The following is a 26,928-nucleotide window of genomic DNA, read 5'->3' as shown; positions in this document are numbered from 1 at the left end:
ATCAATAAATGCTTCTCTCTAAAGCAAAACTATGTAAAAAAATTCTCTTTCATATAAAACCAAACGTTCTTATAATAAAAATATTGATTTCACAATAAAAAAATATTCTGGTTAAGTTATTTTATGTAAAATTTACTATGATTGATGTAATTATTAGGATGGTGACTTACAAATTGACTAGTTACTCCTGTTATTTTTTCATTCTTCCAAAGTATCTCCTTCCACATCATGGAACACCTTTGTTAAAATGTCTGCAGCAAGACAGAAAAATAAAAGAAAATACTCCATAATTAATATTTACTATATTTTTTAAAACATAAGGTAAAACTTTAATATGCAAGGCAAAATTTATATGGTTATAAAGTTAATATAAAAAATATAATTTACACAACTATAATTATTATCTTGGACATCATTTATTTTTTTCTATATTATAATAATAATGTTTTAATTATTATATAGAAATCAGAATTAATTATTCTGCTTGTCCCATTGTTTTTTTTTGTCTTCAGTCATTTGACTGGTTTGATGCAGCTCTCCAAGATTCCCTATCTAGTGCTAGTCATTTCATTTCAGTATACCCTCTACATCCTACATCCCTAACAATTTGTTTTACATATTCCAAACGTGGCCTGCCTACACAATTTTTTCCTTCTACCTGTCCTTCCAATATTAAAGCGATTATTCCAGGATGCCTTAGTATGTGGCCTATAAGTCTGTCTCTTCTTTTAACTATATTTTTCCAAATGCTTCTTTCTTCATCTATTTGCCGCAATACCTCTTCATTTGTCACTTTATCCACCCATCTGATTTTTAACATTCTCCTATAGCACCACATTTCAAAAGCTTCTAATCTTTTCTTCTCAGATACTCCGATTGTCCACGTTTCACTTCCATATAAAGCGACACTCCAAACATATACTTTCAAAAATCTTTTCCTGACATTTAAATTAATTTTTGATGTAAACAAATTATATTTCTTACTGAAGGCTCGTTTTGCTTGTGCTATTCAGCATTATATATCGCTCCTGCTTCGTCCATCTTTAGTAATTCTACTTCCCAAATAACAAAATTCTTCTACCTCCATAATCTTTTCTCCTCCTATTTTCACATTCAGTGGTCCATCTTTGTTATTTCTACTACATTTCATTACTTTTGTTTTGTTCTTGTTTATTTTCATGTGACAGTTCTTGCGTAGGACTTCATCTATGCCGTTCATTGTTTCTTCTAAATCCTTTTTACTCTCGGCTAGAATTAGTATATCATCAGCAAATCGTAGCATCTTTATCTTTTCACCTTGTACTGTTACTCCGAATCTAAATTGTTCTTTAACATCATTAACTGCTAGTTCCATGTAAAGATTAAAAAGTAACGGAGATAGGGTACATCCTTGTCCCATTGTAAATTTTCTAAATTACTTAAATTGTAATTTAAGACAATTACAAAAATAAAGACATATTGTTAAATTGATTTTTTGATATCTTTATTTTATTACATCATCACTGCTTACTACTGTATTATGGTGACAATACACTAATACAATAATAATTACAGAATATGAAACAGAGTATTGCCAGCTTCTGTAGTGTGAGCGGTAGTGTCTCATCCTTTCATCTGGAAGTCCCAGGTTCAAATCCTGTCAGGCATAGCATTTTTCATACACTACAAAAATTACATTTCAATTCCTACAAGCTTCAAGTTTGAATTTCATCAAGCAAAAAAAAAAAAAAATAATACAGAATTCATTATCATGATTTATTATTCTGGCTGGTGATAGGTCCTTTACATCTCTGTGTCTCCATTAATTTCTGTTCCAAGCCTTTCCTCCTCTCTCTTTCATTCTCTTATAGTATCCAATCTTCACCTCTCTATTCATTTCATTTTTCTTCCTCCTCACTTCCTTTCTCTTCTACTGCAATGGTAGAAATTCCACTTTTTATCACCACATGCCCTATCCAGTTGTCTTTTTTTGATACTTCTCACATAAGTGTTCTTTCTTCTTTAATCCTGTTCATTATTTCCTCATTCTTCACTTTACCCATCCATCCTTCTCCAATTTCACATTTCAAAAACCTCTCAATGTCTACATTTCACTTCCATATAACAAGACACTCCCACGAATATAGCATTTGGCTAAACGTTTTCTAAACTTTAAGTTCATACTTTTAGTAAATATTAATTTACTAAAAGTATGAACTAATTTTATTAAAGACTTCCTTTGCCATAGCTATCCTTACAAAACTACAAGAGAGAATTATTATATTATTACAAAATTATAGAATAATAATTAATCATTGCTTAGTATTATAAATTAACAATGAATAGACTGATGTCATTATGAGGTTCATGAAAAGTAATGCTCATGAAATTCGTAAAAGCTAAATATATGACATAAGCATGTTGAAGTGGTAAATGATGGTTACTGCTCTAACCTCTTTTTAGTGTCATATATCAATTAATTCATTATTTGTTAAATATGCCATTTAATTAAAACTGCAAAAGTAAAAGAATATTTAAAAAGTCAACCTCCATGACAGAGTTGATATAAATCTCTTCTTTGATTTCAAAATTTCAAAACAAAAAAATAATTATCATATTGTAAACAGTACATTTATATTTTATAATAGCAAGAAATTTTAATTAGCTAACATGGAAAAAGGTAAAGGTTTAATATTATGAATTAGTACATAAAAATGTATTACAAAAAAATATATATCTAATTAGAAAGTTGAAAATGGCAATTAAGCAGAAACAAGAATTTTTTATAACTGCTAACATAATAAACTGAATTATTTATTACAAAAGAAGGATATAATATTGATAGTATACATATCTATTTTTAATGTATATTTTGTTAAAAAAAAAATCAATATGCAGGTAAGACACAGCAGAAGTCAACGTCATAAAATAATAAATGTTAAAATAAATCTAAATGTAGCATTCATTAATAAATGATTTGCTGCCAGTATTGATTTTCTTTTTTTAATTTCCTGTACTGTAAAGGCAAACTGAGTAAAAAGAACTGCTTTGAATTATAACAAACAAGCCTAATTAAAAAAAATAAAAACACCATTATACTTGTAGTGTAACAAAATTACAATAATTTTACTTCCCTGGCCAATATCGATATAATGGCTATGGGAAAGTAAGGTGATCAAGTCAAAAATTGGATATTGGGATTTTGCAAATCTTTACCATTTAGTGTATCTAGACCAAATAACACATGCATGTATGTGCATACATATTTATGTAACACTGCTTTTAAACTTTTATTTCACAACTGATCCACAGATTTTCTTCAAATTTGGCTCAAACATTTCTATATACTGATCATATTCATTTTTTAAAAAAATCATTGAGATTTAGGGATATCATAAAAAAACTGATTTTATTCTGAGGAATTTTAGAGAAAACTTTATTAAAGTAAATTTGTTACCTACAATGCAAATATAAATAATCAAAACAATTTTTTTCAAAAAATCAACCTCCACCTCTTTGAAATTGAAATATGTGATTTTTTGTTATTTTGTTTGTTTATCTTCCTTCAGTTTAAATATTTTTCAAAAGTTTTTTGAAAGTTTATTCTTCATATATACAGCTATCAGGCTTTGTCTAAATTTTTTTTAAATTTTTATTATGATAGATCCTGGACTAAATGCAGAAAAGGTTTTTGAACATTTATTTTTTAATTTTAGACTTTATTGAAGGGTGTTATTTTTATAGAAAATTTTGGTTAGGCAAATTTGTTAAACTTAACCTGTATATAGTTATTTTTAGAAAAATCTTTCTTAAAATTTATCCCCACTTTAATGAAATTAATATTCTATTTTTTTTTTTGTGTAATTTTTGGTTCTAATTCTTTTAATTATTATTAACTGGAAAAGTCATGCAGTAATTTGCCAGCTTTTCTTTAATTAAAGCAATACTACTTTGTCTACAATAATGTCTTCAATTTTAAAGAATTTTAAACCCATAAAATGCAGATTAATTAGAGATATATGTATTTAACCTACCCTAATTGATCTTTATCTTCCCATTAACAATTATAGTTTACTTTCTCAGTAACAGGTTAAATCAGAGGAACCCACCGGGTTGGTCAAGTGGTGAATGTGTCTTCCCAAATCAGCTGATTTGGAAGTCAAGAGTTCAAGCGTTCAAGTCCTAGTAAAGTCAGTTATTTTTACATGGATTTGAATACTAGATCGCGGATACCGGTGTTCTTTGGTGGTTGGGTTTCAATTAACCACACATCTCAGGAATGGTCAAACTGAGATTATACAAGACTACACTTCATTTACATTCATACATATCAGTCTCAATCTTCCTCTAAAGTATTATCTGAAAGGTAATTACCGGAGGCTAAACAGGAAAAAAAGAAAAAGGTTAAATCATAGGAAAACTAATATTTTATATATTCAAAGAATGGTCATCCCCTGAAAAGTTTTATATTTCTTCATGTTTTGCTGTCCTTTGAGGCAGACAGTGTTAAAATTTGGACTACAAAATGTTCTATGTAAGCATGCTTATCATATTTACTTACCATAGATATAAATTTATTGGCTTTGTAACTTAGAAAAGTATATTTCACTATTCTAGGTCTAAAATAATAAAAATTGATAACGTAGGTTATATATTAGGAAGTAATAATGTGAATCAACTTTTGTTAATAGCAACGAGAGGTTATGGGGATATAATCCTGTTCCCATATTTAGTAGAGGCATATGTACAAAAGATGCTAAATTTCTGTAAATGATTCAAGATATAAAGAAAAACATATAGAATTAATTTTTTAAATCAAAGAAAAACGTTTAGTTTTACATAAAATACTACTAGAAATTTTAATTTTCTGTTTGTCTGATATCCCCTTTTCTTTTATATTTAACAAGTTAACTTTTTATTAAAATAAAAATACTGATTCAGATTTACCTCATCACAAGATATCAATTAATAACAGAGATATCACTTTTTTTTATGAACGCTTTTCTATTATTTCATACCTTTTTATATACAATGAGATGACTATGCTGAAATGAACAAACAATTTAAAGTCATGCTAGTATGAACAATTATATTAATTTTTTTTTGATATTCTGTTTATTGGTCTTGTATATTTTATTTAAAACAAAAGGTTTGTTTAATTTTTCAGGAAAAAAACAAAGAAAGTAAGAAAATTAGACAGACATTAGGAAAGTGAAATATTTTTAGATCTATGCTCCCCAGAAATCTTTTCTTCTGTTATATATTTAGTCATCTTTTGAAGATTGGCAGATCTTTTACATAAACACTTATAATCCGCTATTTCCAATATAAAGCGGTACATTAACTTGCTTTACACTATCTAACCTAATCTTTCCTATGAGTATTAACCTGTAAAACATTTGATCAACAAGTGACACTAGTCTAAATGGGCTTTCTCTCTGAGTACTAATGATTATCACAGATGAGCTGAACTAGAGTACTGATGTTGCTTGTAGTCCAATATATATCTGGATTTATCACATATTTTGGTTAGTTTATCATAATGTGTACAATAATACATTACCTCATCCTGATCCCATAGGGAAAGAAATCCTCATTGTGATGGTTTCGGTCACTATACCATCCCCTCAATACCTAACCCTTATAAATGGTGAAGAACACAGAAACTATTTTTCCTAAAAAACCTGACATGGGATGATTGTTATTCTTGGATACTTTAGAAAAATGTTATGGCCACACCATTTTTGTAGGTTATTTCTATGTATTATATCAAGTAGCCCATAATCATTAAGTTATATATGACACTAAACATAAATACTAGTTACTCTAAAGAAAATACTCTTAATGAAAATGTTTCTTTTATGTAGTTTATATACTTCTAGAAAAGGTAATGTGATTTAAAATACTGGAGATACTAAAATTGGAATCGCTTTTTTAATTGAAAAATTAAATTTTTTTATAAATTTCTCTACCTTTTTACTGTTTCAACCAAAAAACTTGTAACCTGTTGTATTATTTTCATCTAAGCAAGACATTAAAAAGAATAAAGTAATATTTTATCCTTTTAAAGGTAGAAGTGGAGTGAAATGTCTGCAAAACAGAACCTCTTAAAAAAAAGAAACCTCCTTAAAACAAATGGTTTCCCAAGGTCTGATTTATTTAAATAAAAATGAATTCCTTCGAGATAGAAAACTCTGTAGTATAGGAACACGAAAGAAACATGGAATTAACTTGAATTTTACTTGTTAAATTTATCATAAAATGGAAACAGAATAGCCTATAATAAAAGTGATTGAAAAACAGATTGAACACAAACGACTTTTAGTAAAATAATAAATGTGCAGGGAAAGAAAATGAGTTACTCAAGAAGCCAATTGGAAGCCAATTGACTGCCTATCAACGAAAATCTTGTAAAAATCTTAATTAGAAGAAAAATACAAAGTAAACCATTTTAAATAGAAAAGAGAAAAGTTCCTATACTCTATTACTAACACATAAACATACTTCTTATATGAAATAACAATAACACAACTAAGCGAAGAGAACAATATTGGTACATAATATTTTTTTTTTTTTTTAACTGTCAATTACTAAATATTTGAGTTTCTTAATTGAATACATATTAAACAAAGCAATAAAAAATACCAGATTTGATCTAATTAGTAAAATTCTTTTAAAAGCTTATCAACAGACTAATACTGAAAAGTGTTTAATTTAATTTCAAATATATTAACAACAATTACTCTTAAATAATCAGAGAATTAAAAATAAAATAGAAACTGAACATCTTTTTTGTATCGTTCATAAAAAAATGTAAGTTCTCACTTGAAAATATTAAACATGAAGCATTTCAACATTCATTGTTAACCTCTTTATAGATAACAGAATTGCACAAAGGGCTCTAGGAAAGTTTTGGAATATGATGGAATGGATCATTATAGGCAGTTACTAGTTTACTCATGTATAGACAAGCTCCAAGCTGCACTGTAGCCGCTCTAGTTACTGACTCAGTGTCATATGCTTTTTAGGTGTGTTAGTGAGAAGAGGTAGTGATGTCACTGTGGTCAAAAACTGAATAACAAGCATTTTTAGCAAGTAACATATTTTTTAGTGTGAGATGAGTATGAGAGAAAGTCATGTTGGAAACTAAGAAGATTTTTTCAGGGAAGTTGTATATAGAGGAAAACCTGCCTAATGTTGTTGAAACTCTTAACAAGTTGTGCCCGAACTCAAGGATGAACACATGGTTTCTTAAATTATGATAACATTCCAGCGCACCTTCCCTACAATCCTGACCTTGCTCAGTGTGACTTTAAGCTGCTTCTCCACATGTTGAAGAGACAGAAAGGGAAGCATTTTATGAATTATGATAACCTCCTAAGGGCTAGGGACAATGAGTGTGCCCAAATCTCTGATGAAATACAGCAGGGTTTCTTTGAAGACTGGTTTAAAAGGATGGAGAAGTGAACAATGGTTAAGAAATTTATTTTGAAAAATTATAAAAAATAAAGTTGTATTGTAAAATTTCCTTACTGCCTTTTGCAAATCAGATAAATGTAACAGAATTAAAAAATTCCATGCTAACACTTTAAAAAATCATTCAGTGTATGGATTGCAACAATTAACTTCAAATATGGCTACGACCATTGCAATTGATTTTAGGTAAATATACTACTTCTAATTGCACAGTAAATTTTCCTACTAATGATTAAATTAGTACTTTCTGTTTCCTATAATGTAACACGTAAAATCATAATTTTTTTTTGGATGATATATTTTTGCATGATGAGAAAATACATTTTGTTTACATCACGATGAAATCATACTATTTTATTTTAAAAAACTCTTAATTAATCTCTAAGATAGGGGAATATTGTTAAATAATTATTAGGCTGTACATCAATTGATAAACTCCTGAATAAAATATAACATTCATCTTTGGGCTATTAAAGTCATATCAAGTTTTCATAATACAAAAATCAGCTGTTGGATCTTTGCTTGGTTCCAGTAAATATATATGTATACACCAATTTTTATTGAATAAAATATTCTTACAATTCTGTATGTTTATAATAATGTATTCATTATTATAAACATGTGTCGTATATTTACGACATATCTCATTCATATGTCGTATATTTATGACATATGCTTATTGAACAAAAAACTCATTTATTTAAAAAAATAAATAAATAATAATAATAAAGTATTCACTTGTATCAAACAAGACCACACAACTATTTATATGTAAACAGTATAATATTTTGACTTATAACAGTAATCAAGAGTACATTTCTTTGTATATAGTAAAACTAAATCAGTTTTTTATTTCAACATTATCTCATTATTATTTTTAAAAAATTAATTGTTTCACACAAAATGCCATTAAATAAAAACCATCTTCTGAATTAAAAAAAAAGTCAAAAATATTTTGACTTTTTTTATTGTAATATACAATAAATATTTCTATAACTATTAAAAAAAAAAATATTTCCAAATAAAATAATCTACAATAGATGTCTAGTGGAGGGCTGTTTTTTAAACAATTATAGGCTAACAGCTTGTAGGGGTTTTTTAACAACTTGCAGGCATTTTATTCTTGAAATAATTATAATAAAAGAAACAATGCAACAAGATTCATGATCTGGTAAAATATATGATTGAATAGGTCAATACAAAAGAGATCATAAAAAAACAGAAATGTCGACAACAAGGATAATATTTTATAGATTTTTAAGTAGTAAACAAGCATTAATAGTATTAAAAGAGAGTTTTTTAGATGGCTAGTATAATATTTTGTTCAAGTTCGGCCTCAACAGTTATAGCTACTGATAGAACAGTAAAGAAGATAAATTTCCCTTTTTGGAGTAAAGGATTGAACCTATTATTTTTATGATATGAAACAATGGAAGCAAGAGTAGAAGTAAATAAAAATATGAACAAATGTTAACATTTCACTATTATGGTGTAAAGTTTGTATACTCTATTACGTGGAATAGTCTTGAAAAAATTCAGAGAGGAGTTTATGTACCTTTATACTAAAGTTTAGTTTAGTCACTAATTATAATTTTTTTTTCAATCCATCAGATAAAATTTAATAAATACTATTATATTAAATCTTTCGGTAACAAATAAGTACTACAACAAGAGAATTTTTATTGACTTATTTTATGACTTGAATAATAATAACAATAATAATAATAATAAGGTAATTTTTAAAGTTACATGGTTCTAACTCAATTTTTACACAGTCTCTCTCTTCTTTCATTACTAATAGATCACAAAAATATCAACTATTTATCTTATATATAAATGGGAAATTTTTATTGCCTGTTTGTTTGCAAAAGCAGCATTATGCAAGACCAACTGCTTTCAAATTTTCAGGATAGATTTTTGTTATTCCAGGGAAGGTTTTAAGTCACAGATTAAGGCTCTAGCATCTTTGGGGGTTATTATATTAAAGATATTTATTAAAAAACATTAATTCTTTTACTTCATTATATTTCTGTTTCTATTGTAGCAGAAATATAATGAAGTAAAAGGATTATTTTTTTTTCTTTAATGAATATCTGAAAAATATTTAATTTTTTATTATCATGAAGATTATGAATGTATCAGGGATCCAGGCTAGACAGTCGGGCGAGCGACTAGTTATAATATAATTATAATCGTAAAATTAAACATTTTAGATATGCAACTAAGCTCCATTTGCATGAAACATTTATTTTTTTAGCTGATTGGGATAATATTGAATAGAAATGTTACCATTTTTTATTTCAGATATTACACAACTTTAAAACAAATGGCATTTTATTGTGTTAATAATAATAAAATAGATTTAAATCATATAAAAAAATTATAGCAGCCAGTTTCTCACAACTATAATTGAACATTTCTTAGGAACTACCAAAGTATTAGGTAAGCATCTTAAGAGGAGGGACTAAAAACTTTGATTACTTTTTCTGGCAAAGGGTAGAGGTAATCTAAGAGATAGAGGTAATAACACTAAGAAGTAATTCATGTAATTACTTAATTACTTTCCAGCTTCCGATTAAAAACAAAAACTAATAATAGTTTTAGTTTTGTGAATATGTATCAATAAATCTGGAATTTTAGATGGTATATCCACAGATCCTGAGGAAACTAAATCAATGTGGTGTTCAAATCGACTGATAAAAATCAGAGATAACAGCTAAAATTGTAAAAGAGAACTTAAAACTTTTTGACTGAATTAGAATTTATTATTTAAATAATAATTGTAATTAAATAATTAATTTAGTTTTAATTAAATTAGCAAATAAAGTGACAACAAACACAAAATTGTCAGACTACATAATTTTTATTGAAGAGGAGAACAATTTTATACTTCTCTCAGGGCTGTTTATCAACCGATTTGAACAATAAAAAATGTCTTTTTGTTCAGCATGAAAGGCTTAACATTGATTTTTTTTTTTTAATTAAAAAGCTTAATTGCAGGAGTGGGGTATGAAGACCCTCCAAAACAGGTATTTCATATGTACTTAATTAAAAAGGTGATATTAGTCCAAATTACAAATTTTAACTAATAAAACATAATCCAATAAAATTACTATTTATGAAGCTTGTTAATGTTTAAAAAAATTTAAACAGCTGATATTTTAAATTTTCAAAGGAAAATCTTCAGACTATTTGTTTTGTAGAAGATAATATAAGGTACACGTTCACCAAATCTCATTAAAATACCTAATCCGTTCTTAAATGGCAGACAAAGAAAAATGAAACAATGTAGGAAATTTATCCATAAACCTTTTTTGTTTATTTTGATGTCCTGAGTTGGTTTCTTAAGTTTGACCAACACCTCCCAAACAATCTGAAGATAACAGTCAGAAACATTACAAAAAAAAGAAATATAATTTGGAATTAATATTTTTATTTAAAAAAAATAATTAACATACATTGTGATAAAAAACAGAAAACATAATTTTGTATTATGTAGAACATGAACAAGTACATCAGCAACTGTGAATTATTGAACAAAATGAAAAAAACCACGTTACCAATACTGCAGTATTCTTGTCGTAACAAAATGTGTAAATTATAAAAATCAATAGATGCTTCTCTCTAAAGAAAACTATGTATAAAAATTCTCTTTCATAAAAAACCAAATGTTCTTATTATAAAAATATTGATTAGACAATAAAAAATATTCTAATAAGTTATTTTACGTATAATTTACTATGATTATTGTAATTATTAGGATGGTGACTTACAAATTAACTAGTTATTCCTGTTATTTTTTCATTCTTCCACATTATCTCCTTCCATATCACAGAACATCTTCTTTGTTAAAACGCCTGCAGTAAGACAGAAAAAAAAATTAAATAATAGTTATAGTAAATAATAATTATTATGCAAGTTAATGTAAAAAATATCATTTACACAACTATAATTATTATTATTCTATTATGATGACAATACACTAATAGGTAATAATTACAGAATACTGCCAGCCTCTGTGGCACAAGTGGTAGTGTCGCATCTTTTCATCTGGAGGTCCCAGGTTCAAATCTGTCAGGCCTAGCATGTTTCATATGCTACAGAAATTACATTTCATATCCCTACAAGCTTTGAGTTTGAATTTCATCAAACAAACAAAAAATTATATAATTCATTATCATGATTTGCTATTCTGGCTGGTGACAGGTCTTTTGCATCACTGATGTCTCCATTAATTTCTGTTCCAAGCCTTCTCCTTCAATCCCTTATAGTTTGCAATCTTCACCACATCTATTAACTTCATTTTTCTTCTTACTCACTTACTTTCTCTTCTAGTGCAATGGTAGAAATTCCACTTTTTATAACCACACACCCTACCCAGTTGCCCTTTTTCTTGAGACTTCCCACGTTCTTTCTTTTTTAATCCTGTTCAATATTTCTTCATTCGTCACTTTATCATCCTTTACCATATTCACATTTTAAAACTTCTCAATGTCCATGCTTCACTTCCATATAACAAGACATTCCATAAATATAGCATTCGGCTAAAATTTTCTAAACTTTATAGCATTCGGCTAAAATTTTCTAAACTTTAAGTCCAGACTTTTACTTCCTTGTACTTATACAAGGAAGTATTGTAATTGCGAAAAATTTCAGTTATCAGATTTAAATGGAAATATTCATTTTGACCAATCCTGAATCCATTTCAACAAGTTTCGTTATGATGTCTGTATGATACATATGTATCTTGCTTAACTCAAAAACAATTAGCCATAGGATGTTGAAATTTTGGATTTAGTGCTGATATAACATCTAGTTGTGCACCTCCCCTTTTGATTGCAATTGACTGAACCAAGTGTTCAAAAAAGCCCAAAATCCAAAAAAAAATTGGATTTTGGACTTTTTCTTAACTGCAGTAATAAGCCCTTATTGAAGCTTTTCAACAAAATATCATATGTGGTACTTACTTTCGTTGGTTCCAAAGTAATAGTTAAATAAAATTTTAATTAATGAAATACTTGGATCTTACAAGGGGAAGGCTCATATTGGTTTGAATCAGACTTCATCTCTTTTTGTTTTAATTTTTTTTTTTTTAATTTAAATACATTGATTTATTAATAATTATTAACCACTGATTGTAAAAAACAATTTACGATGAATAATAATTCAATAACAAAAAAAAAAATATATATATATATATATATATACACAACCACACCCACTGTTACTGTGAGTGCGATGCGACGCGGCTGGGTGTAATTGACTAACCCACCGGGTTGGTCTAGTGGTTAACGCGTCTTCCCAAATCAGCTGATTTGGAAGCCGAGAGTTACAGCGTTCAAGTCCTAGTAAAGCCAGTTATTTTTATACGTATTTGAATACTAGATCATGGATACCGGTGTTCTTTGGTGGCTAGATTTCAATTAACCATACATCTCAGAAATGGTTGACCTGAGACGGTACAAGACTACACTTCACTTATACTCATACATGTCATCATCATTCATCTTCTGAAATAATACCTGACAGTAATTCTGGCAGCCTAAGCAGAAAAAGAAAAAATAATAATAAAAAAACCTAAACAGTAAAATATATAAAAATAACAACATATTCCTTTAATCCTTGGAAGAAATATCTTTTTGTCATTTCTTTTCTTATTTTTACCAAAATGCCACTTCCTCATATTTTGTATACGTGGAAAATTGTTTTATTTTTTTAAAAAGGGAAACGATTTTTATAAACCTACCCATATTTTACATAAGAAATATCACAAAAAAATGAAAAATAAAATAAAATTCTTGTAGTTAAAAAAAAACAACCTGTAAAAATAAAAGCCCATTCTTCTTTACTTATACTTTAAATCTTTTATTTTTTAATTTTGAACTATTAATAAATAAAATTTAATATAATTTTTAATAATAATAATTATTATTTGAAAGTTTCTTTTATTTAAATTTATTAAAAATGTATCTTTCACCAAAATGATCACAGAGAAACCAGACTGTAAAAAAAAATTATTCTAACAATTTTATTTTTATAAGTATTTAGATCTTTACTCAACTACTTCAAAACAAGGATGGTATATTTTTATATTTTATACCCCAGGACAGCCGTATCAACTTTTATGAAATAGATATTGAATAGTTAATCTTCAATGTGTGAATTATAAAAGATACGATGATTTAAACTGGATAAAACAATTAATGGTTTATACTACTTTATCAAAGATGAAAAATCAAAATTCATTTGAAATTTGTCAAATAAAAAAATAAATAAAATATGGGATTTAAATTATAATATATATTACAGATTCCTATAGCAAAATTATACAAGATTATTTTTAAAATATGCTGCTTTGTATAAATAGTTATGAGAATATTAATACATATAAATAATATTATTAAATATAAATAAAATAACTATAAAAAAGTTATTAGAAATAAATGCTGCTAAACACTAGAAGAAAAGCTATCTCATGTTATTTTAAATAAGTAGTAACATGTATGGTCTGAATACTGATTTTACAATATTAAATTTTTTTTTTTTTCAGTAATGTATTAAATTTTTTATCCTTGCTCTCATTAGGCATTGAATATATAAAAATTTGAAGACAAATTTTACTTCTTAAGTATTGTCTAGTTTGTTGAACAGTACAAACAAACAAACAAAATGAAAAGATTAAAAATCATGTTTTACAAAGTACATAAACAGAAAGATTTAATGAATCAACACGCTTAAATAATATGCAATTAACAAAATGCTAAACTTGATAAAAACAACATATTTAATAAATAAACTAAATACATTATTTAATTACATGGTCTTAATCTTTTTAAGGTGGGTGCTGTAAACAATACTGAAAAACTCCTCTGATGAAGTTGCAGATAATTATGTCTAAAAGGCCACTGAAATAATTTAACTAATTTAAAAGCAAGCCATTTATATTTTTTTTAATAATTTTATAAAATTCGTAAAGCCTGTACATTAAAATTTTAGGTTAAATAATACATCAATACCATAAAAATAATTTAGTTTTAGAGTAAAATAATTTAGTTTTTAGAGTAGCTGGACCGAAGGTGCAACCATATCGGAGAGGTATCTGTTGAGAGCCAGACTAAGGAATGATTCCTGAAAGAGGGCAGCAGCTCTTTCAGTAGTTGTTAGGGGCGTGAGTCAGGACGACTTAAACGGCCGTATCAACATCACTCAGTCCTCTGAGTACTGCGCAGCTGAAAGCAATGGAAAACTACAGCTGTTTTTTTTTTCCAAGAAAATGTGGCTCTGCATTTTCAAAAGCAATAATGGAGGCGCCTTCCTTGGTAAAATATTCCGGAGGTAAAATAGTCCCCCGTTCGGATCTCCGGGTGGGGACTACTAAGGAAGGGGTCACCAGAAAAGTAAAAAATAACATTCTACGAGTCGGAGCGTGGAATGTTAGAAGCTTAAAAAAGGTTGGTAGGCTAGAGAATTTAAAAAGGGAAATGGACAGGGTAAACGTGGATATAGTAGGAATTAGTGAGGTTCGGTGGGAAGAGGAAGGCGACTTTTGGTCGGGTGACTTTAGAGTAATTAACTCAGCGTCAAATAATGGGCAGGCAGGAGTAGGTTTCGTGATGAACAAGAAAATAGGGAGGAGAGTGGAGTATTTCAAGACGCATAGCGATAGAGTCATTGTAATAAGGATAAATTCAAAACCTAAACCGACAACGATTGTTAACGTCTATATGCCTACAAGCGCCCATGATGATGATGAGGTAGAATGTGTATACGAAGAGATTGATGAAGCAATTAAACACGTAAAAGGAGATGAAAATTTAATAATAGTTGGAGATTGGAATGCAAGCATTGGAAAAGGCAAGGAAGTAAATATAGTGGGTGAATACGGGCTGGGCAAAAGGAATGAAAGAGGGGACCGACTTATAGAGTTTTGCACGAAGTATAATTTAGTAATTGCCAACACCCAATTTAAAAATCATAATAGAAGAATATACACTTGGAAAAAGCCAGGCGATACTGCAAGGTATCAGATAGATTATATCATGGTTAAGCAAAGATTTAGAAATCAACTCGTGGACTGCAAAACTTACCCTGGAGCAGACATTGATAGCGACCATAATTTGGTGATAATGAAATGTAGATTGGGGTTTAAAAACCTGAAGAAAAGGTGTCAGATGAATCGGTGGAATATAGAGAAGCTTGAGGAAGAGGAGGTAAAGAAGATTTTTGAGGAGGACATCGCTAGAGGTCTGAGTAAAAAAGATAAGATAGAAAATGTAGAAGAAGAATGGGAGAATGTTAAAAAGGAAATTCTTAAATCAGCAGAAGCGAACTTAGGCGGAATAAAGAGAACTGGTAGAAAACCTTGGGTTTCAGACGATATATTGCAGCTGATGGATGAACGTAGAAAATATAAGAATGCTAGTGATGAAGAAAGTAAAAGGAACTATCGGCAATTAAGAAATGCTATAAACAGGAAGTGCAAACTGGCGAAAGAAGAGTGGATTAAAGAAAAGTGTTCAGAAGTGGAAAGAGAAATGAACATTGGTAAAATAGACGGAGCATACAGGAAAGTTAAGGAAAATTTTGGGGTACATAAATTAAAATCTAATAATGTGTTAAACAAAGATGGTACACCTATATATAATACGAAAGGTAAAGTCGATAGATGGGTGGAATATATTGAAGAGTTATACGGAGGAAATGAATTAGAAAATGGTTTTATAGAGGAAGAAGAGGAAGTTGAGGAGGATGAAATGGGAGAAACAATACTGAGATCTGAATTTAAGAGAGCATTAAAAGATTTAAATGGCAGAAAGGCTCCTGGAATAGACGGAATACCTGTAGAATTACTGCGCAGTGCAGGGGAGGAGGCGATTGATAGATTATACAAACTGGTGTGTAATATTTATGAAAAAGGGGAATTTCCGTCAGACTTCAAAAAAAGTGTTATAGTAATGATACCAAAGAAATCAGGGGCAGATAAGTGTGAAGAATACAGAACAATTAGTTTAACTAGTCATGCATCAAAAATCTTAACTAGAATTCTATACAGAAGAATTGAGAGGAGAGTGGAGGAAGTGTTAGGAGAAGACCAATTTGGTTTCAGGAAAGGTATAGGGACAAGGGAAGCAATTTTAGGCCTCAGATTAATAGTAGAAGGAAGATTAAAGAAAAACAAACCAACATACTTGGCGTTTATAGACCTAGAAAAGGCATTCGATAACGTAGACTGGAATAAAATGTTCAGCATTTTAAAAAAATTAGGGTTCAAATACAGAGATAGAAGAACAATTGCTAACATGTACAGGAACCAAACAGCAACAGTAGCAATTGAAGAACATAAGAAAGAAGCCATAATAAGAAAGGGAGTCCGACAAGGATGTTCTCTATCTCCGTTACTTTTTAATCTTTACATGGAACTAGCAGTTAATGATGTTAAAGAACAATTTAGATTCGGAGTAACAGTACAAGGTGAAAAGATAAAGATGCTACGATTTGCTGATGATATAGTAATTCTAGCCGAGAATAAAAAGGATTTAGAAGAAACAATGAACGGCATAGATGAAGTCCTACGCAAGAACTATCGCATGAAAATAAACAAGAACAAAACAAAAGTAATGAAATGTAGTAGAAATAACAAAGATGGACCACTGAATGTGAAAATAGGAGGAGAAAAGATTATGGAGGTAGAAGAATTTTGTTATTTGGGAAGTAGAATTACTAAAGATGGACGAAGCAGGAGCGATATTAAATGCCGAATAGCACAAGCTAAACGAGCCTTCAGTAAGAAATATAAGTTGTTTACATCAAAAATTAATTTAAATGTCAGGAAAAGATTTTTGAAAGTGTATGTTTGGAGTGTCGTTTTATATGGAAGTGAAACTTGGACAATCGGAGTATCTGAGAAGAAAAGGTTAGAAGCTTTTGAAATGTGGTGCTATAGGAGAATGTTAAAAATCAGATGGGTGGATAAAGTGACAAATGAGGAGGTATTGCGGCAAATAGATGAAGAAAGAAGCATTTGGAAAAATATAGTTAAAAGAAGAGACAGACTTATAGGCCACATACTAAGGCATCCTGGAATAGTCGCTTTAATTTTGGAAGGACAGGTAGAAGGGAAAAATTGTGTAGGCAGGCCACGTTTGGAATATGTAAAACAAATTGTTAGGGATGTAGGATGTAGAGGGTATACTGAAATGAAACGACTAGCACTAGATAGGGAATCTTGGAGAGCTGCATCAAACCAGTCAAATGACTGAAGACAAAAAAAAAAAAAATTTAGTTTTCTTTATTTTCTTACATATTAAAAATGTTTATTTCAAAATATTTTAAATCTTTTAGTAAAAATGTTGAAATAATACATTTTTTATAATAGAATACTTTGAACATACTTTACAAATGTTTTAACAAAAAAATATCCAATGGTAATTAAAAAATGGTAGATCCTTGTCAGGTTATATTGAAATGCCTGGCCAGTTCATAAGACAATTTATTAATAATTTTTTTTTTACCCAGGTTTTTTTTTGTAAATCATCTAATTATTTTGTTTATTATGAGCCAAGATTTAAACAAATATTTTAATATACAAGGAAAAACATATTACATCTATATACAAAAATAAATTACTAAAATAAATGAAAAACTAACAAACTAAACTGAAAATTTTTTTCAACTTTCATAACCTTGTTGAATAGAAATTTTTAAAAATATTGCACTGGCAAGTAACATATTAACACTTTTTAAAAGTTAAAAAATTTTTGAAATGCTGATTGATATAATTTTAATAACTCATTTTTTTTGTATTGCTTTTGATTCCATAAACTATAATTATATTAAACGAGTTAGGTTGTTTAAGCTAACAATATTAGTTTGTACAATTTGTTTTAGAAATTCATAAAAGCTAAATATACGATGTAATAATATTTGGATGGTTACTGCTCTAACCTCTTTTTAATGTCATATATATCAATTAATTCATTATTATTTGTCAAATTATGTCATTTAATTAAAACTGCAAAAGAATAAAAATATTTAAAAAGTCAACCTCCTCGTTAGAGTTGATATCAATAGGGTTTGATACATAAGGTTAAAACCAAAAAAAATAATTATCATATTGTAAATATTACATGTATAATTTTATAATTGCAAGAGATTTTAATTAACTAATATGGAAAAAGGTAAAGGTATAAAATTATGAAAAAATACATAAAAATTTATTATAAAAAATAAACCTATCTAATTAAAATAAATAAAAAGTTGAATTTGGTAATTAAATACAAACGCAAAAGTATTTCTTATAATTGTTAAGATACTAAACTAAATATTTTATTACAAAGTAAGTATGTACTGTGTAGATGAATACATTTTAAAACAATATTTGTATATTTCTATTTCTATATTTTGTTCAAAAAAATCAATATGCAGGTAGCAGATGTAACAGCCAACATGACAAAATATTACAATATCAAAAAAAATCTAAATGTAGCATTCATTCATTAATAAATGATTTGATACCAGTATTGATTTTACTTTTCAATGTTACGTACTGTAAAAGTATACTGAAAAAAAAAAAAAACTGCTTTAATTTCTAACATAAAAAAAAAAACAAATTAACTTTATATTATATTTATTTTGATTTAATTTAGTACGTGTAGATGCAAAAGTGTCTGTAGCACCAAATAGTAATATAAAAAAAACAAAACATTATACTTGTAGCATAATAAACCAACAAAATTACACTAATTTTACTTTCCTGGCAAATACAGATAATGTAGCTGTTAAAACGGAAAGAATGATAATCATGTCAAAAATTGGGTATCGGGTTTATACAAATCTTTACAATTTAGGGTCCAATGCCAATACAATATACTGCCAATGGAATATTTAAAAAAATTTCTATTCAACAAGGTTGAAAAAATTTTTCAGTTTAGTTTATTAGTTTTTCATTTATTTTAGTAATTTATTTTTGTATACAGATGTAATATGTTTTTCCTTGTATATTAAAATAGTTGTTTAAATCTCAGCTCATAATAAACAAAATAATTAGATGATTTACAAAAAAAAAACCTGGGTAAAGAAAAAAATTATTAATAAATTGTCTTACGAACTGGCCAGGCATTTCAATATAACCTGACAAGCTACCATTTTTTAATTACCATTAGATATTTTTTGTTAAAACATTTGTACAGTATGTTCAAAGTATTCTATTTAAAAAAAATGTTGACCAAAATAACATATGTAAGGATATCGCAGTGTTTTCAGCCTTTATTTCAGGACTGACCAAACCATTTTCTTCAAATTTGGCTCAAATATTTCTATATATGGGATATTGATAATATTAATCTTTTTCAAAATTCATTATGGAGATGGAGGGATATCATTAAAAACCGATTTTATTTATAGGCATTTTGGATAAAAATTTATTAAAGCAAATTTGTTACAATTTCATATCTAAATAAGTGAAAAACTTTTTAAAAAAAATTAACTCTCACCTATTAAAATTAAAATTTACGTTTTTCTTTTTTTGTTCTTTTACTCTACCTTCCTTCAATTTAAATATATTCAAAAATTTTTTGAAAGTTCATACTTCATATATAAAGCTATCACGAAATGTCTATAATTTTTTTTTTTTAATTTATACCTGCTGGACTTAAAATGTAAACATTTTTTGGAAATTTTCTTTTTCTTGTTTTAGCCTTTATTGAAAGGAATTTTACATTTAGAATAAACTCTGCATAAGCAAATTTATTAAGCTTAACCTATATACGGTCATTAAATTTTTTTAAAGATTTATAAATTTATATTATATAAATTTATTAAAAAAATTATTAATTATATTAATAATAAAGTAAAATAAAATATTATTAAATTATTAATTTATTTTATAAATTTATATTTAAATTTTTATAATTTTTTTTAAATTTACCTAAAAAAATTATATATATTTGTTTTATTCTGATTCTAACTTTTTTAATTAATATTAATAGCAAGGAAAGTTATGTAATACTTTGCCAGCTTTTTTTTATAACAATACTCTTTTGAACACAAAAATTTCTTCAATTTTAATGAATTTTAAAACCCATAAATTGCATAATTAGGAATGCTTGTACATGAAGTTAAACTACCCTAAATTATATTTACCTTCCTATTAACAGTTTACATTCTTATTAACATTTTACTTTCCCAGTAAAATTTAAATTGGAAATAATATGCTACTTTATAATTTCAAAAAATGATGTAAATGTTTATATTTCTTCATATTTTGCTGTCCTTTGAGTCAGAGTATAAACATTTGAATTATAAAATTTTTTTATGTAAACATGTTTGAACTTCATATCATATTTACCTACATAGATGTAAATTTGTTGGCTTTGTATCTTAGAAGAGTATGTTTCACTGTTCTAGGTCTAAAATAATAAAATTGATAAGGTAGATTATATATTAGGAAGTAATAATGTGAATTAACTTTTGTTAATAGGAATGAAAGGATACTTTAAGTTATGTGAGATATAATCCTGTTCCTATACACTGAGGAGTCATATTTACAAAAGGTCATGCCAAACTTCAACAAATGATTTCAAATATAAAGAAAAATTTTCTACTGTCTGTAGAACCAAAAATGTTTAATTTTTTGTTACTCTGGTATCACTTTTGTAATATTTAACAAGTTAATTTTTCATTCAAACAAAAGTACTGATCGACATTTACTTAATCATAACAGATCAATTAATAACAGATATAATTTTTTTCAAATTAACACTTTTCCATTATTTCATTGTAAATAATGAATAGTAAAAATATAGTAATGAAATAGTAAAAATTTTATATGATATTCTGTTTAAAGGTCTTGAAAATACATTTATATATATATATATATATGAATACATACATACATAAATGTATGAATCCATACACATATGATTCAATGTCATCTACCCAAGTACAGAAAATAAAATGACACCTTACTTTTTCATATGATTTCTACAAAAGTACTTTTGCAGTATCCCGCATCTACAACTGTAGATATTTTTTTTGTAAAACACTTTGTATAAAATTACATATTAAACGTAAAAATAACAATTAAATGTTAAAAATATTAAAATTAAAATTACATATAAAAATACATGATGTCAATTAAAATTAAGTAAAAAACATGCTACATGCATATGGCCAGCCATATATATGTATGTTTTTATTTTACTTTTAATTGACATCATATATATTTTTATTTGTAATTTTAATTTTTATGTTTAATATGTAATTTTACACAAAATAATTTACAAAAAAAATATCTACAACTGAAGGTATGGGCTACCGCGAAACTACTTTTGTAGAAATCATATGAAAAAATAAGGCGATGTCATTTTATTTTATTTTCTGTACTTGGGTGGATCACGTTGAATCATACATATTTGCATTATTAGTACAGAGTTGATATGAGTCTTCAAAGGTCTGATTTTAGAATCCATATGTGTATATATATATTGCATTCAATATTTTACTTCAAATAAAGCTTTATAATTTTTTAAAGAAAAAAAACAGTAAGAAAATTACAGACAGGCATTAGGAAAATTAAACACTTTTAGATCTATGATATCCTGGAAATCTTTTTTTCAGTTATGTATTTAATCACCTTTTGAAGATTGATTGACATTTTAAATAAATACATATAACGCATCGTTTCCAATATAAAGCGGTACATTAACTTGCTTTACACTATATAACCTGGTCTTTCTTATGACTGTTAAACTTTAAAAAATTTGATCGACAAGTGACACCAGTCAAAATAGTTCTCTCTCGAGAGAGAGAGAGTATTTATGATCATCACACAAACTAGAACTAGAGTTGATTGTAATCTAATGTATATCTGCACTTATCACACACTTTGGTTGGTTTAGCATAATAATGTGCGCAATAGTACATTTAACACAATGATGAAGACAACAGAAACTACTTTATCTGATAAACCTGACATGGGGCGAATATTATTCTTAGAAACAGTCGTAGCATTTTTGTAAAGTTATTTGTGTCTTATATCAAGTAGCCCACAACCATTAATTTAAACATAAATAGAATTTATTTTAAAGATGACAGTACTTAATGAAAATTATTTTTTTTTACATAGTTTACGCTTGTAAAAAACTAATATCATTTAAAACATTGGAGATACTACTTTGGAATCCCTTTTAGGTAGATTTCATAAGAAAGCTACCTATTGTAATGAGTACCATGATTTGACTTCAGGAAAAAATGTTGAAATATCTTCTTAATGTTTCACATCCCACAGACCCCAAAACCATAGTCAGCTCCAAAGTTTATATATAAATTTATATATATATATATATACATTTATGTCCAATTTTGTACAATCACTTTCAAATTGTTCCTTAAAAATAACTCATCCCACAATCTCAGTTGAATTCGTTAATGGCGAAAATCGACCACGAGGGTGGAAATGGGAGGGACTTTTAAAAAAAAAAACAAAATATTAATATAACCTTTTTATTAAGTAAAATATTGAACTCGTTTAAAGTTCCTACTATTCTTTGAATAAGGGCCTAAAACTTACCTAAATAAATTCTTTTTATATCATCAACCATTGGTCCAGGTGAGTGAAGACAAAAAAGAATCATACTTCCCTTAATAGGCACAGCATTGAATCTGTTTAAAGTGATTGTTCATCCTCTAAACATTACATAAAATGTTTGTCTGAAACAATTTTTATATGACCAACCCTTACGGCAAGGGATGACCAAGATGTTGCCGGAATTCTAAGAAGATGGGGCTTGTCGTATGCTAAATATGCGAAACTTTTTTCACATGCAACCATTGTGATATTGAGTAAATCTGAAGTTTTTCTTAACTTTAAGGTGGGGATCTTTTTTATCCCCTACTTAGGACTGGTGAAATCTACCTCTGCCTTCCAACGTGCCAAATGGAATTTTTTTAATAAAAAAATTATATTTTTATAAATTTCTTGATCTTTTGACTGTTTCAACCCATAAACTTGTAACAGGTTATATTATTTTCATCTAAAAAAGGCATTAAAAAAAGAAAACAATATTTTATCAATTTAAAGGGAGAAATATTGTGGAACCTTCGCAAAACAGAACCTGCTAAAAACAGAAACATCCTCAAAACAAACAGTTACCAAAGTCCCAATTTAATTTATTAGGAATTAATCTCTTCCAGATGGAAACCCCTGTAAAATGGAACATTCTAGCCATGGGGCTCTGCTCCCTAGGCTCCAGGGCCCAGGCGAACCCTATGCCAACCCAGGGACTCCTGAGGCTAACCCTGGTGACACAGGGCCGCATAGCTCGCATTGCTCACCCTTCCCACAGTGTGTGCTTTGTTTGCCATTCCCATCTAGCCAGAGGGCTCCACACTCTAGTCTCCCACAGTGTGCAGTACTCTCATAGTTATAAAAATAATACTGATAAATAACATTTAAAGTATTATAGATTTTATACAAATCTGAAAAAGAAATTAAATTATAAAAGACGGAATAGTATATTTACTATGGTAACTAAAGTACACGCACCAATGACAACGAAAAAATAATAATGAAGTAAAAGGAATGTTTTATATGATGTTTGACCTGAAAAAATTGGAAAAGATAGGTATAATAACTGTGTTTTAGCAGTTTTTGAGAAATCTAGGGGTAAAAGACAAAAGATTGGGGTAAAAAAACGCACTACTTTGTTTTGGCATGAAATAACTTCATTAAATGGGTAATAAATAAAAATTTTAAACAAAAAATTTGAAGAAATTGATTCTGAGTAAAACGATATGAATAAAGCCACAGAAACAAAATGCAACCATATAAATTTTGAAATTTAATAAAAACAAAACATATCAAAATGTGATAGATTTTAACTGGATATTAAACAAAACAAAATCTTCAGTATTACAAAACAACTAAATTAAATATTTTATTATATATTTTTTTTTAAATTAAGTTTATTTAGATTGCAAAATATAATAATACCCAGAGTAAAAAACTGACAAAAGGATGTTGTCTATAGAAATTCATTCTTTAACATTTTCTAAAAACCTTTTTTTATAAAAAAAAAAGAACGAAAAAAATGCTGAAGATATTCTGTAAAGAAATTCATTTCAAGCAATAACTAATTTATATCTGTCTATAAATTTTATTTTAAAGAAGAACTAAAATTGTTAAATTTTTCTATGTATTTGGATTCTTTGTGAATTTTAAAACTCGCTCTTTAAATACTTTCATTTACTATCCTTCACCAGTTCTTCCAGATCTAATATTGTAATTGATTTTTTTTATGCATTACTATTATACAAATAATTAAAACATTTTGTATTAAAATATGCTTGTTCACAAGTGTGATGTCACAGCATCATATATTTATTATGATTTAATATGCGATATGGTATGATATGATATTTTACACCCCAATGTGTGTCAAATATAACAGCAAATATTGATAACTTCATCCTACATTAAAAACATATTGTCAAAAGTAAAAATAACAAATTTTTGAATACTAGATCATGGATACAGATGTTTTTTGGTAGTTGGATTTCAATTAACCCTACTCTAGGGAATGGTCGGCCTGAGTCTGTTCAAGACTACACATTTACTGGTACATTCACACAAATATTGATGAGGCTAATGATTCTAATTGTTGATGTGAATATAATAAAAATATTAAAAAATTATTTTTAGGCCATCAAAATAATGTTGGTTTAATTAAATTAAAAAAAAAAAAATTGGGTTACTAATTACTACAAGTAATGAAAAGGGCTTTGTTAAAACATTAATATCATTGGTAATGATGAGCACCACACACTTTTTTTAACACTGGTGATAAAAATAACATTCATAGCTTAGAATTATAACTGTTTGTATTTAAAAGTACCAATTTCTTGCCTATTATTCAGAACAGTTTGGGTCAGACCATAATTATTTCTTGCTTCAGTTGTAACAAATTAAAAATATATTTATTAGTAAATGAGTTTATAATATACATTTTTCAAATTTCAGGAATATTTAAAAAATCTATTAACATTGTACTAAATAAAATTATATTATGTAAAAATAAGAATAAAGTAGTTTGGATCTAATTTTTTTAAAGTTAAAAATATATTTTTTATTAGTAAAACAAATTTATTATGGACATTAGATCAATTTTAAATAAACAGCATAACTTCATCCTACATTAAAAACATATTAGTTTAAAAAAAAGGTTTGATTAGAAATTCTAACAATTGAAAATGTTAAATGTCTACAACACAAAATCAATAGACAATATTTTTTCATCACCTCAAACATCTATTATAAATAAAAGTGTTATGAATTATTAAAAAAAAAAAACACACACGAGTTCCACAGTAACTTTCATCAAAACAAAATCAAAGGAAACAAAAGATCAATACATATTTCTCTAAAATAAACCTAACATAATTTTTTTTACAAAACATAATTAATGGATTACAATTAACAATTACCCACTAACTAACAAACTGGTTAGAGTATTACATACATAATTTAAAAAACCTGTAAACATAATTTACTTGGCAGTCAACAATTATTATGGGTTAACATGATATAAATATTAAAAAACATGACTGACAAAAAAAAATATCACTGACAAACATTGCTCTTTAATATAGGATAATTAAATAGCGTATGAATGACAATTTTGTATTAGTATAATTTTTTTTTAAATTTTTTAAATTTACTAAAAACACTAACAAACACAAGACACTGCCATGGAAGTAAACTAATAAAATTTACTACCATAATTCATTCATGGGTCAATCCATTTAAAGTGCCCCAAAAAAAACATAAGCTGGTTGCTTGACCAATTCCAAAAAAAACTGAAACTTACCCCACTTGTTTCCTACATGACTCAAGACCTTAAACTATTTTTAAAAATTTTTTATTTAAGCAGTTTACCTGTGGCGGCCATTTCTGTTACAGGGTGCACGGAAAAAATCATAACTAAAAAACTATTGGTCCTGGAAGGATGAAACAAAAAGCAATTTATTCATATTTTCTCAGTGTAAAAGATTGGTCCTTGGTTTATTTACCTATCTCTCTTTTTTCTATGAGAAAACTACCAATAAAGTTGAACATGAAAAACGGTGAAATTTCACTTTTGATCATTTTTTTCAAGAAGCAGGGATGCCATGCATAGTTTGAATTATTTTTTATATGTAGGTATATGTTAGTAGTTTTACCATAAATAATATTAATGGTGACATATTTACCCCTAATTTTGTTTTTTTTAATTCAAATTTTGGCTTCCAATAACTCTGATGGGGTTGGTGATAAAAATCTCAAATTACGACTTGCAGTGTCTTTTTTTTATGTTTAGTAAAAAAGATCTATGAATAACATTAGAGCAAGCTCTTAAAGAACACATTTTTCAAAATTTAAATTTAGCTCCTAGAAACTCTCTTTGTGTTACCTGTTTCAAAAGTATTTTTTCTCAGCAG

The 26,928-nt window shown here is 27.5% G+C and overlaps 1 long non-coding RNA gene across 2 annotated transcripts in view; it reads right to left on the bottom strand.

The window, feature by feature from the left end:
• The window catches only part of LOC142333259 (uncharacterized), a 51,518-nt gene that overhangs the window by 17,652 nt on the left and 6,938 nt on the right, over positions 1–26,928 (bottom strand). For both annotated transcript variants that reach the window (XR_012758571.1, XR_012758570.1), the window contains exons 2-3: positions 11,229–11,312; positions 171–251 (exon numbers count right to left, since the gene is read on the bottom strand). This is a non-coding gene — a long non-coding RNA (uncharacterized LOC142333259). The remainder of the gene's footprint in view (positions 1–170; positions 252–11,228; positions 11,313–26,928) is intronic.

The sequence above is a fragment of the Lycorma delicatula genome, chromosome 12 (assembly GCF_047948215.1).
Source record: "Lycorma delicatula isolate Av1 chromosome 12, ASM4794821v1, whole genome shotgun sequence".
Classification (NCBI taxonomy): domain Eukaryota; kingdom Metazoa; phylum Arthropoda; class Insecta; order Hemiptera; family Fulgoridae; genus Lycorma; species Lycorma delicatula.
Note: the sequence above shows the minus strand (reverse complement) of the source record. Positions and strands in the feature narration are given on the sequence as shown.